The sequence below is a fragment of the Nelumbo lutea genome, chromosome 3 (genome assembly GCF_056320005.1).
Source record: "Nelumbo lutea isolate HS-2025 chromosome 3, American lotus-T2T, whole genome shotgun sequence".
Taxonomy (NCBI): domain Eukaryota; kingdom Viridiplantae; phylum Streptophyta; class Magnoliopsida; order Proteales; family Nelumbonaceae; genus Nelumbo; species Nelumbo lutea.
In genome coordinates, this window is record NC_142686.1 from 115,633,583 (window position 1) to 115,644,856 (window position 11,274).

At 29.2% G+C, this 11,274-nt stretch overlaps 1 long non-coding RNA gene across 1 annotated transcript; it reads left to right on the forward strand.

Moving 5' to 3' along the window:
- The first annotated feature begins 6,344 nt into the window (after positions 1 to 6,344).
- On the forward strand, positions 6,345 to 7,226 carry LOC148867854 (uncharacterized). Its single transcript, XR_016109455.1, has 2 exons — positions 6,345 to 6,517; positions 6,809 to 7,226. It is a non-coding gene; the product is annotated as an uncharacterized LOC148867854 (long non-coding RNA).
- The last annotated feature ends 4,048 nt before the right edge of the window (positions 7,227 to 11,274 follow it).

The window sequence follows — 11,274 nt, forward strand, 5'->3', positions numbered from 1 at the left end:
ATTTTAAATTTAGGAGACCAAATTGGCATTAGATCCGAAGCACAGGATACTCATCATGAATTTTCCCTTTTATTTATGGTTATTAATGATTTCACCTTTCTACCAACGACATCTAGAATTACTCTTTTGAAGCTGCAAACTGCATCATATATTCACCTGAATTTCGATGATTAGTGGGTATTTTGCACTAAAAAGATTTCCTTCATTTTAGGGTAAAGATAAACTTGACATTATACCCACTTAGAGACATCTTCTAAGTGGGTATTTGGCACTAAAGCGTTTTATAAGCATTCTATTTTTGCTGTTGTATCATTCATGTCACATTAGCAAATAAATGGAATCGATAAGAAAATCTCATTTTGTAGTATTTAAAAAAAAAACTTTTTTGCAATGATTAGTTTCGAGATTCAGAAATGATTGATTTCTTGAAATGTCAAATATAGGGATGCAAATGGACCGAGTTGGATTCAAATTAGAGTACATCCAAATCTGATTTGACATGGTTAAGAGTTGATCCGGAGATCCAATCAAATCTTGTAAGTATGGATTTGAATTCAAATTCGGTGAAGAAGTCAGATATTCGATTTGATCCAATTCGATTTAAATTTATTAAAAATTTAATAAATTATCAAAAGAAAATTAAAATATAATAATTAAAAAGAACAACAAAAAATACAAATATCGTTTTAACTATTTTCATCATATATATATACATGTTTTTTATAAAAAAAATTAATATGACAAATTTACAAAAATGTAATATAAATAAATAAATAAATAAATATATATATATATATATATTGGATTGGATAGGGGTGATATGATCCGATTTGAAGATCCAAGGGAAGGGGATCTGAACCCGACAAAATAGTATCGGATCTGCCACATCAACATGCGTCTCAAAATTTCCTTTTTTTGTATTTTTTCAAAAAAAAAAAAAAAAAAAAGTGAAAGAAACACTCATGAATCGAGCCCACTTATGATGCCAAACACCATGTCATCATGTAAGAGTGTCACCTCGGCTAATGAAGTGCCACCTAGTTTGTGTTATATTGGGTTCGTACCTCAATTAATGTAACTATGTAAGCACTTGCACGAGAGGCCCCAAGAGATACTGTGAGTGTGAACAACTCTAATGGTCGAGTTAACAACACAAAAAATAGAGAAGATGAACTGCTGAGTGAGACATGATAGGATGTGAGGTCATTGCACTAAAATTAAGACAGATATCCACTTTATAATAATATACTAGTGGGGACCGTGCGATGCGCAGGATTTATTAAGAGGAAGCTAAATAATATAAATGGTCATTTACTAAAATACCCTTTATAATTGAATGGATTTAGTAAAATCTATCCTATATTTAAAAATTTACTAAAACACCATTTTATAATTTGCGATGAATTTAATTAATCTTCCATTAGAGGACAATGAAAAATGATAGTATTGACCCTAATGTTCATTTAAATAATTTTAATCAAAAGAATATAAAAATAAAATTTTTGCCCTTTATAAGAAACGGACGGTTTATTGGCTATATTTGGTTAATTTTATTTTCTGTACAAAAAAAACATGTTAAGGGTATTTTTGGAATAAAAAATCATGGGTCTAATGGCAAAATAAACACTCCTCAATGAAATGTTGATTAAGTAAATAAGTTGTTAAATATATTGGATGTTTTAATAAAATAAAAACCATAAGGTATGTTTAAGTAAATATGTAAAACTATAAGATGTGTTCTAGTAAATGACCCTAATAGAATCACATGAGAATACACAATTGTTTTATATTTTTAACTTTTTAAATAAAATTTAATAATTATTCATATTTTATATACTATTTTTAATATTTTTTTATAATACAAAAATAACAATAATTAATTTCAATTAGGTTAATTCATCAAATTGATGAAACTGGCCAACCTGATAAACTTGACCCAAGTTGGTTGATTTTCTAGTATTTTAGGTTGGCTATGGTTCAAAAATTTTCCAATTCAACCAAGTTGGATCAATTTCATTTTGAACATTTGTAAACCAACTAAAGTTAAACAACCTAACCATGGATATATATTAACATTTTATATTTTAAATATAAACTTTTATATGGAAAAGTGGGAAATTTCTCATATTTCTTAGTCTAAAACATTTTATATCATAAATATAATTTTTAAATTTATTTTTTTAATAATTGCACTATGATTTTTAAAGTTTGATTTAATTTTTAAGTTTAAATCTTTGAACCGACTGACTGAACAAAAAAATTGACCCAAATAGATATAACATGAGTGGGTTGGTTTTCACAAAAATATTCATCGATTTCAGCTAACCAATTCCCCAACCTGACCAGGCCAATTTGGTTGGCCAAATAGCTTACGACCGAACCGAACCAACTCATAAACACTCATAATTGCAGCTAAATTAAGAGTTTCATCTCTGATAAATAACAATAGTTTAATCTCCAATAATTATTGAAAATTTATAGCAAAAGCACACAATTATTAAAAATATATTGATAAAGAAAAAATACAATAGGTACTAAAAATATATTAACTTAGTCAATAAATAGTATAATCTCAAATAATAGTTTAATCTCTTATAAATATTAATCAATAAGTCACAACAAAGATACAATAAGTACAATAATTTAATTAAATTTAATCTCCAATAATTATTGAATGTTTGCTATTAAATAACAAAACAAAATAAATTTATACATAATCATTGAAAATACATTTATCACAAAACAATAAATAATTACTAAAATACAATAAATGTTAATTTTAGTATATATAATTATATAATAAATACAAGTTAAGAGATTAAAATTATTATTAATAAATATTAATTTTCTTGAAATTTATTTTTTCGAATTATTACTTGATAAAAGTGAAATTAGTTATTTACAATATTATGTAAAAATGTTAAATTATTATCAATTTCAATATTATGTTATAATTATTTTTATACTTTATAGAATTTTTTTAATTTATTACATATTTACTTTATTTTAACTATTTAAAATCTAGTTACGTTAAATACCTTTTTATTTAAAATACCCAATTATTTTAATACTTAAATAATATGTAAAATATTAGTTATATATGGAATTTAATTATCCATAAAATCATAATTTATACAATTATTACATAATTTCATTATTAATTTTGTAATATATTAAATTATTATTAATTTCAATATTATGTTATAACTATTTTTCTGCTTTAAAGAAATCTTCAAACTTATTACATAATTTTGTTATTTTAATGATTTAAAATATAGTTATGATAAATATTTAAAATTTTGTGTTATTTTAAGTTTATTTATTTAAAGCTATTACATATTATTAAATGTTTGAAAAGCATTTAAATCAATTATCTAGAAAAACATAATTTAAATTGTTAGTACATAATTTCGTGATATATTTTATAAAAAATATAAAATTATTTATTAGTTAATTTCGTGTTTTAACTATTTAAAATATATTTATGATAAATATTTAGTTATTTAAATATTTAAATAATCTATAAAATATCTATTTTTTTTTGTTCTTTGAATTTTATTTATTTAAAGCTATTACATATTATTAAAATTTTGAAAAACATTTAAGTTGATAATCCAAATAAACATAATTTAAATTGTTAGTACATAATTTTGTAAATATATAAAATTATTTTTTTTGTATTTTTAATAGATGTTTTAAAGTTATTATATAATTTTGTTAGAATATTTAAATAGTTCTTAAATTTTTTAACCTAAACTTTCTTTAGATAGATATAGATAAAAAGTAGGGGAAATGATAAATAGGAATTATAGATAATTTATGAGAGAAACTCTCTACTAAATTAGAGATAAATAGGAATTAGAGATAATTTAGAAGATAAATAGGAATTAGAGATAATTTTGGAGAAAGTTGGGGAGGTAGTTTGGGAGAAATTTTAGGAGAAGAAATTATTTAGGTGATTGGAAAGTGCATCTCATTGGTTGTTTCAAAAATGACATGGAATAAAAAAATAAAAATTTCAAAAAAAGGAGAAAAATTATTGGTTGCTTAGTTTTGATATATATATATATATATATTAATTGCACTATATAATTAATATATAAACATAAATAAATAATTTTATATTAATCATCTGAAATGTTGTTTGTGAAGGGAGATTGAATCAAAAGGATCATATAAAATTCTCAATTGGGCTAGGCTGAGTTGTTTCAAACCAATCCAATCATTATTTTTATGTTATGTATTGTTAGATAAATTTGTGTTAATTTATATTATTTTAAATAGAACTTAAAAGATTTTAAGTTAATAAATTTGTATTAGTTTTTATTATGTTTAAATGGGATTTAGTTTTGGATAATTTTTTATTATCTTTTCTTCTTAAAATGTAATCTTTTTTATTATTTTTTTCACTAGTCTTTGTGTTTATTATTATTTTAGATGGAATTTAATTTTGTATTGCATTAAAAAAACAATTCTTAAATTTCAAATTTTTATCAATTTCTATTAAGATGTTATTAATTTATGTTATTTTAAATAAATTCAAGTGGACTTAAATTAATAAAAATCAATTGTTTCTCAAGAAAGTCAATTATAATATTATTAATATTATTGTTTTAATTAATAAGTAGTTACTAATCTATGGTAATTTTATCAAATAGTTTTTGTTACTTTTAATTTTTATTTTTCTATGAATTTTGTTATAAACATAGTTCACTTTTATTAGTTCTTTATCAATTTTGTTAGAAAAATTTTCTATTAGCTATCCTTAAATTGTATGGGAATTATTTTATTATTTTAAATGGAAATTATAAGAGCTTTCTTCCAATAAAATCAATTTTAATTTATTCTTATTATTGTTAGATAATATTTTATTAGTAATGTTACATTATGTTTTATTAATTTTTATTATTTCTAAATGGAGCTTAAGTTGATTTTAAATGAAGAAAAAACTAATTCAAAACTAATAATTCCATTTTTAATGTTTATTAATAATTTTACTAAGTTGCTATGCCGATTCAAACCGTCCATGTTCTATCCATATAGTTTTGTCTTTCTTGATCAGCATATCTACGTCATTTTGTCTTGAACCCAAATGTAACGTAGCTTTTTTAGCAAAATGCAAGAGGTTGTCCCATTTTGCGATTTGCTCTCCAATGGAGATTGAGGTGCTAGCTTTAAAAGAAAGCCTGAAACTAGCCTCGGATCTCCAATTAGACCATGCTATATTTGAGGGGGTGTGCACTCATTGTCATAAAGTCCCTATTGGAGGTCTGATGCTCCTTGGCGTATAAAGCATTACTTTGCTGATTGCTAGGGTTGTTGATTGGACTGGATTTGGTCCAATCCGGTCCAGTTTAATGTGAGTCCATTACAAATGGATCAGGTCCAATCTAATCCAATGAATAATTTGGACTATTTTGGACCGGTCCAATTCAATGTTCGAATCATCCAATCTATTCAAATGCATTTTAATTTATATTGGTTTTAATCTAACTAAATCCAGTATAAATTTATTACGGATGGACCAGGTCTAGTCTAATCTAATAAATATTTTGGACTGGAGTGGTCCAATCCATTATGTCTTTTTGGTCGGTCAAAATTGATTTTGGACTGGGCGGGGTCCAATCCAAAACCGATCCATTGGCACCCTTATTGATTGCAGGGTTATGTTAAACCAAATACCCCATTGTTCAGTGCAGTTCATTAAAAGATCCAGGAACGTTGTGGCGCACTTTCTGGCCAGAAAAGCACTATCTCTTTCATCAACATTTACCTGGTTCGATATTCCAGACTTTATTGTGACAAATTTTCTCAGGTTATGTTTGGTTTGAAGGAAAAGGTAGGGAAACTTATACAAGGTTTGTAAAAATTTCCTTATCTTTCCCTTCCTTTCCCTACCTTTTCCTTCAAACCAAACACAACAATGCTTGTACATTGAACATCTCAAGTTAGTTCTCATGCCATTTGGCGTGAAGAAAAAAAAGGTTGTCCCAATTTCGTAATTTTAGGCTTTCAAGACAAAGCAATATAAATAAGGGTAAATTTCTTAAACTACTCTTATGGTTTAGTTATTGACTAAGTGTACATTTACTGTTTGAAAATTGACTAACACTATTCCTACTGTTTTTGACAATTGACTAACTCTACCCTTGCGGTTAACATTCTTAAACTTTCCATTACATATAACATCACATGACTGATATATTTATTAAAGATTCCTAAAATACCCTTTCCACATTCATTCCTAAAAATACCCTTTGACTTATGTTCCTAAAATACCATCCCTAAAACCTTTTCTTCATTATTTCTTTATATGTTTCAAACAAAAACCCAAGAGCAGAGACGTCAATCTCAGTTCCATTGAAGAGATCTTAATTCCAACATTCTCGGTTCCGATGAAAACCCAGGAACTAAGATGTATACTAAGGCTGAGATCTTAGTTCCAGCATCCTTAGTTCCGGCGAAAACCCAAGAATCTAGGCAGATCTTCGATTGTCGTGGAAACCCTACGATCGAAGTAAGTTCATTAACACTTCAACGCGTTAAACCCACTCGATGGCTCGAACATCAGCATGGGTTGTTTCCTTTTTTATTTTTAAGTCTTGTTTAATAATCTATTCGTATTGTTTCTAGGTTCTGATTCTGATGACAGTAAATGCACATTTTTAAGGGTTTTCGATTTCTGTTAGTTGTTTATTATCTTGTTGGTTGATATCTAGTTCTCGACAATGCATTTCGTGTTAGTGGTAGACATTTCCTCCTCATTTGCCTCTCTAGACATGGTTTCTAAAGGTAGAGAAATTTTCAGGCGGACGTTACACTTTCTGATGGAACCTAAGCTAGGGCTGCTGTTCTGAGCGGTGTTTCGATGGATAAAATGCGTTTTTCCCTAATTGCAGTCTCTCAGAACCATTGTTGTTGTATATATTAGAAGGCGAAGGTGTAGAGCTTCCTCTTATATATATATATATTTATTTATTTATCTGTTGTAATTCTTTGATTTAGAGTTAAGAGATGGAGGGTCAGACTACCTCGGGAAAGGTGTCCTTAAGGTTAGTGATTCTCCAGACAATGAAGTTGTTTAACAAAAAACCTCATATTAATCACGTTTTCTGCTCTCCAGACAAAGGTGTCTCACTGAGAGGTACAATTGAACTCTCGAGGGAACTTTGAATTTTGAATTGGCACTTTTAAAATGAATGCAGTAGTCCTACTATTTTTTTTCTTTTATTTTCCATGAATTTATGCTGCATTTCCTCGAGTTCTAATAAATCACGAGGACCATTCTTTCATTATCGGAAGAAAAGAACTATTTCGGTTGACATATGTTACTGACAAAAAAAGATTAGTCAATTGCCAAAAACAGTAGGCGCAGTGTTAGTCAATTTTCAAACAGTGAGGGTATACATAATCAATTATTTTAACAATAAAGGGTAGTTTAAGAAATTTATCCTATAAATAAAGACATTTTAATAGGGAGGCTGATCACAATTTTTAGAATATATAGGGACTTTTTTTCAAGTATATGTATAGAGCTAAAAAACTTTAGGCAATTCACTAGAGTAATTGAAATTGATATAGATTTGTAAAGTGCCAACAGGTTGGTTTGGTAAGGCCTCCTGCTGGTTGTAGCTAGGGACTGAATCCCACATGCATTAGAGTGAGTTAATGAGATGAAAATATTGAGAAATTAATGAGACAAAATGAGAGAAAGTTGACGATGAATTAATGAGGAAATATATTTGGAAAAGTCATAATAACGATTGAATACTTAAGTTATTTTATTCAACTTTAAAAGTAATGTAAAAAAAAAAATAGACAAATACCCGAATAGAAATGTGCATGTGTCATGGTGAGCCTAGAAACACCAAACACCCATTTGGTAATTGACTAGCTAATTGTAGAATTAAAAGAAAGAATAAATAAATTCTTTAACGAATCTTTTGTTGGATTTTAATCTCATTAGAGATTAAACCCGATGGGTTTGATTGGTCAATTACATGAGAAATTACACTTGCACACTTGTTTTGAAAAATAGATATTCTCTTACTAAAACCAGTTTTGAAGTTGTCTCACATTGAAAAATTACGGGTTTTGTTTTGAGTTTTTTTAATAGAAACCGATTTACACTCCTTAGAAATAGAAGAGAGTATGGAGGCTTGGTACTGTGCAATGCACATGCATGTGTGTGGTGCAATGAGATGTTTTAAAGGTGCATTTTGCTTGCACTTATGTGGCTTGCGAAGGGCGGGTTTGGCTTTTTGGTGCAATCTGACCGTTGATGTGATCAACAACCACGATTCGATCAACTACTTTTTAAACTGATACAGTACCTTCATTTTCTACATAACTCTTCAGAAACTATTTAGGGAGCGTGAATCAAGCTTTTACACACAACATTTTCGAAAATCACACACTGTCTCTCTCACACACAATTCAGTTTGCTACAATCTCACAAAATGTTTATTCAGAGACTCTTCAACTTTGCTGATTGCAGATTATTGCCCAAGGCTCTGTTGTATTTTGGGAACGAATTTGCTTGTAACTCAATAACAAATTCAATGAAATTGAATGAGGGAAAATAATGTTCTAAAGACAGTGTCTTCAAACTCGCCTCAGAGTTTCTCCTCCAAATTTCAGTGACCCCATTTCCCAACATCTTTGATGAGTAATCATCAAAATAATGGTTTTAAATTAAGAAAAAACAAAATTTAGTGTGCAAATACATGGACCATCATAATTAGAAATTTAAGAAACAAATACACATGCAACCAAGAACATGATTTTTTGTTTAAAAAATAAACAAGTGTTTCTTATTTGTATTTAGAAATTTAAGAAACAAATACACATGTAACCAAGAACATGATTTTTTGTTTAAAAAAATATAAATTTTTGTTTTCAAAAAATCAAATGTTTCCTATTTGTATTTGTAACCCGCAGCAAGAAAAAAAAAATCATATCGAAGATTATCTCTTGAATAGAAAATAAAAGCAAAACAATTGAAACCTAAAAATAATTAAAAGCTATGAATAGCACTTTTTTTTTTTGCTAAATATATGAATACCACCTAATTGGATTATCATTTTAAAGACACCCGTTGATTGGTTATATGTTTTTCTAACATTATAACTGAATCCTATAAAATATTACACACACATGAAGTATATATGTATATAGCTTGCTATAATATCTATATTATGGAACAAATAAATATTTCATCAGGTAAGGGAACACCTGTATTATAAGGATAATGGGTCTCGTGTCCTCCACCTCCATGCTTTGGCTCCGACCCCTTTATTTATAATTTGGATTAACTGGACACAATGGCTGTGGAGCAGGCTGTGAAACCCATGGTAGCACCCACATCAGTCATAAAATGCTAAGTGAGATTGAATGGTTTATGGGTTCCATGTATTTATGACTGTTGGTGAGAGTTATTATCATTGGTTTCAAAGTCCATTGAACAGTCGTTGCATCGAGCTAATTCTTTATTTATGTCTACCATTCTCTACCAACCATTTACCGTAGTAATGAATGAACTTGAATATTATGCAGGTGTTTGAGTTTTCTTGATTAACCATCTCCAGAATCACCACCCAAAAAGAAAATAGAAAAAAGAAGAAAATTTTCATCTGCTTGTGCCATCCAACCAGTTGTAATCTTCATTGGAGTTGAAACAGCTGCAAAATATCTCTAGATGCCTTTGGATACAAGGGATGAAGTAAATTTCGTGGGCAATTAAGAATGAATGGACCATCCAACACTCCAAACATTTATTTAGAGCCCTAGTAACCATTGAAATTAACAGTTTTTCAGAGGACAAATGAGAAACTTCGGCTCAGTTTGGAGGGAATGCAAATACAAATAGGTAGAGTGCAAAACCTTGCATTTTGTATGCATTTATAGTGTACATATTTGTATTTGTACTCCTTCCAGCCTTCAGCCCTTAAAGTGGAACGCATACTGATACAAGGGAGTTGTCTAGTCATAGTTCATTCTCTTATCATCAAATATGTAAAGTGATTTCAACTTTGTAGCACATTTATTAGGATAAAATACTTAAAACTCTTAGGTTTTGTAAAACAGATCAAGTAATATCCTTTAGAGGGCGTTCTTTTTTTTTTTTTATTATGAGAAGTGGAAAGTTGGTTAATGGGATTATGAGAAGGGGAAAGTAATATCCATTGATCAAGAAATCCATGTTCTTTTTTCCGATTTATGTGGAGACTAGATAGAGGTGTAAATCGGTCGTGCTGCCCGCGGCCTGGCATGATTCAATGGTCACGGGCTGTGCCATGACACGGCACGATTATATGGGCCACCGGCCATGCCAGGCTTGGGGATTCAGGTCCGTGGGTTGGGCCAGCATGACACGACCTATATAATTATATAATAATATATAGTATATAATATATTAACAAAATAAACAATTATTTTCAATTTTGTTATACTATTTTATTTAATTATTATACATATAAATAATTGTATACATCAAAAATCATATAATTAAGATTTTTTTTTCAATTTTTTAAATAAATAGCTTTGGCCCGGTCCACGGCCCGGCCCGGCCTGGCCTAAGGATTGGCCGACAAACCAGCCCATCTCATGGCATGGCACGGGCCCATGTGGGCTTGAGCCATGGGCCATGCCGAGCTGAACCCCCAAAATATCTCAGGGGAGGGAGGCACTACCCGTTTTATAGCTCTAGGACCAGGGAAAGTTTATTTTCCTAGACCTATCTCCTAGGTGGGTAAATAAGTTTTCCACCTGGTGGGAAAGTTGCCAACACTTGAATGAGACAAAAATGTCCTTTTTAATAGTGGATTTTTATGGCCAAAATGGTCATTGCCTTATTTACATGGGAAATAAAAGAACATGGGTAAATGCACTTACTCGGGTAAGTGATTTCATGAAAACAAATAGGGCCTTAGTTTCAGTAATCCCTTAAAAGTATCTCTAAGTTTTTAAAAAAAAAATTAGGCAACACCATTATCTCTTGACAGTAGAAGAATGAAAATGTCATAAGAGTTGTTTCAGAACTCCAGCAATTCAACCACCCAATTACCAGCTGTGGATAAATATTTGAAATGTTGTTTTTTGGGATACCAAAATATTTTATGACAAATTTGATAACAAAACAAGCTTAATCACATCTTTCCTACCTTTCTGCTTGTATTCCTCTAACACTCTTTTCCTTTCTTTCTATCACCTCTCACATAGAGGTGTCAATTGGATGGATTTGGCCCAACCCGATCCAGTCCAATGTGAGTCCAT